This window comes from Sorex fumeus, unplaced genomic scaffold (genome assembly GCF_029834395.1).
Source record: "Sorex fumeus unplaced genomic scaffold, SorFum_2.1 ptg000122l, whole genome shotgun sequence".
NCBI lineage: Eukaryota > Metazoa > Chordata > Mammalia > Eulipotyphla > Soricidae > Sorex > Sorex fumeus.
The window spans coordinates 42,937,486-42,940,843 of NW_026606179.1; the positions used below are offsets into that span (position 1 = coordinate 42,937,486).

General features: G+C 33.1%; 1 non-coding gene across 1 annotated transcript; it reads left to right on the top strand.

Moving 5' to 3' along the window:
- The first annotated feature begins 1,049 nt into the window (after positions 1 to 1,049).
- On the top strand, positions 1,050 to 1,213 carry LOC130044596 (U1 spliceosomal RNA). The gene has a single exon (XR_008795447.1). It is a non-coding gene; the product is annotated as a U1 spliceosomal RNA (small nuclear RNA).
- Positions 1,214 to 3,358: the final 2,145 nt, after the last annotated feature.

Below are 3,358 nucleotides of genomic sequence, written 5' to 3' on the forward strand. Positions count from 1 at the left end.
TTATCCATGGTGGTGGAAAATGGGCACTGGTGGAGGGATGGGTATCTGATCATTGTATAATTGAAACCAAAACACAAAAAATTGTAAATCTACAACTTAAAAAAAAATAAAATTAAATAAAGGGGAAAAAAAAAAGAAATAACTTATTTGTATAAAGGTACAAAAACAATTCAGTAAAGAAAAACTACATTTTGTAATGATTTGTACAGTAAAAATTGAATATGCATGTAAAATCTGATTATATTTCTTTTATTGCATGATATCCAAAATTGAACTAAAAATTCATCATCAATTTACATGTAAATCATAAAAGTATAGTTTCTAGAAGAAAAACATTGGTGAGAATGTTGATCTAGAACTAGAGATTTCTTAGATGTGACAATAGATCTCATATGCGTTTTTTTTGTTATTATTGTTGTACCATCACAAATGACCATGCTCAGGATTCACTCCTGGTTTTGTGTTCCAGAATCACTCTTGCCAGAGCTCAGGAACCTGGACTGACTGCATGCAGGCAAGTGCCCTACCCACTGTACCATTGCTTCCCACACACCCCACAAACATACACTTGACTCTTAAAACTCAAATTAGTAAAACAAAATCCATCAAACTATAATCTTACACAGTTTTTAAAAGCCAATGTTAGGAGAGCCAGAGAGAGTATGGGTATGTGTGTGGGGGGGGGGGAGGGGGGATGCTTTACACATGTTGGATCCCTTGCCTCACATACCATCCCCCACTCAATACAAGGACATAATGCTTGAGCATAGAACCAGAAGTCAGACCTGAGCACACCTAAACACCTAAGTATGAACCCAAAACAAAACAACACTCTCAAGAGAAGAAAAATGATGAGTATAGATTGCAAGAAATTAGTTTAAAACATGTAGTGTTAAGAGTACTTATTTTCAGAATATATACAATTTCAAACTTCAGTAATAAAAACAAAAGTACATAAAAATAAATAACATGTATGAATATTTTTGCAAAAGGACTCTGGATAACATGTAGGCCTGCACAAAAGTGCACAACATTATTCATAATTAAGTATACTCACCTAGCAGGGGACAAACCATGATCACATACTTGGTTTTCCCAGGATGAGGCTTATCTATTGCACTTGGGATGTGCTGACTCCTGCGGTTTCCCCAAATGTGGGAAACTCAACTGCATAATTTGTGCTAGTAGGGAACTGTTTTCACACTGTCCCCTGATAAATATTAATAATTAAATACACAGATACAAGCTATAATCTTGAGATAAAGCTCAGACAATTTAAGCAAAAGTAAAAAATATAAAGGCAATCTGTATCTCTATTGTGATAAAATCACGATAGAAAATGCCTTTATGTTTTCTTAATAATTTAAACATAATCCTAGATATTCTTAGTAAGCAAAAACTCAGAACAGTTTAAATGCCCATTAAAAGGTGACTAGACAGAAAACCATGACGATTTTTATCGAATACTGGAGAGATAGGGACTTTCACTGTGTATTTATTAATATTTTCATTACTAAATAAGTAAAGAAAAAGTTTATATATTTCTTAAATGAATACATTTTACCATATATCATTTATACCTCAACAGAAATATCAAGTAAGAAATGAGCATTAAAACCTTCATGAAAATCCATTTCAAAATATAAACAAAGGCACTGGGGAGATATTTTTGCCTTGCACATGACCAAGCCAGGTTCTATTCTAGGCACTGCATACAGTCCCCTGAACAACACAAAAAGTGACCCTTGAGCAAGAGCCAGGAATAAGCCTTTAGCACAGCAGGGGGTTGCCCCAAAACAAAAGTAAAATATGAACAGATTCATTTGTGTAGAAGAAAACCAATTGTACCTAATGTAAACATGTCTTAGTAGGAAAAAATATATACCTATGCATTTTGGTACATATTTATAATATATCTAAAAGCTACTAAATTTCTTGGTTTTTTCCATATTTATTGTTATTGAAAATTTTTTTAAATGCACCACTTAATTTGATACAGGCATATATGGTGAAAGATAATCTTGATCCTCTTTTACTGTTTTTATAAATAGTATGAAATTAAGGATGTGCAATGGTGGTTATGCAGCCAGATGATTTAAAAAATGCGAAAATAAAGAATAAAGCTAGTTTTATGTGATTTTTCTCTTCCTCGTTCCTGGTCAAAATGAAAAGAAAATGGTTTTCTTTTGTTATTTATTTTGGCACTTTAGGATAAGACCTTTCTTTGATATAATATTTCATAGGTTATTTTCTGTCTCTTCTCACCAAAACTTTGCCTAAGAAAATTGCAACAGAAAAAAATAATATTAACAAAAACCCTCTTTATTGTCATGTTTACTAGGGCCTCTCTACTCTAGTTCATCAATAAAAAGGACCACTTTCCTGAGGCAGAAAAAAAGAATAACAGAAAAATAATGTTTCTGAATCAATAATAACAGGATGAAAGAAAAATATATATCTAAAATTCAGGTTGAAAAGAGTAAAAACTGGAAATACCAGGCTCGTGTTTCTCTTGTGATAATTATGTCTTGATGTCAAACACTCTCCTGCAAATATCAACATCTGCAAACTAATCCTTTCCCCCAAAACTTTTCCATTAATAGTGGCTCTATTCAGTTATGTAACCAATAGCATACAATTTAGCTCATCTTTACTCTCCCTACTTACTCATGTATTTTAAATTGATTCTTCTAAACATCGGTAACAAATATATTAAACAGGTATATTTGTGGAAATTATTCAAAATTGAACTTTATTTTTTTGTATCCCACTGTTCCTTAAAGTGTGTTTGGTACAGGAAATTAAATTTTCCCTCTGTTATTGCATGATAACTCCTGCAGACTCTGTCACTTTTCTGTTCACTTTAGATAATAAAATGTTCTCTATGTTCAATTTTTGCTATAAAAGTCTTGATTCAGAAGTCAGACAGTCCTATACTGATTAACATTTTAATCTTCTATTACAGTGGAGACTTTTCCTCCCACCTTTCTTACTAGGACTAGCTTTGGGTTGGCTACTCCCATTAGACAAAATAATAGAGCAAAGTTGGTCTCTCTTGTGGTCTTCTGTTCCACCAGCTTACTGATACCATTGAACTCTCTAATGCTGGAATATGTAGAAGAAAAAAAGAGAAGGAGAAAATGACTCAACTGACATGTTTATATCACTCAGGGTTCTGCAGAGAACAAGAATGAATAAAATGTGTGTACTTGTGTGTGCGCACTCATGTGTGGGTATGTATGCATGCTGTGATAAGGAATAACCTCATATAGAAAGTGTTAGTTCAATGTCTGTAGTGTGGCCCAATGTGCTGGAACCCCAGGAGAACCAAAGGTGCAACTGAAGTTCAAAATAAGTG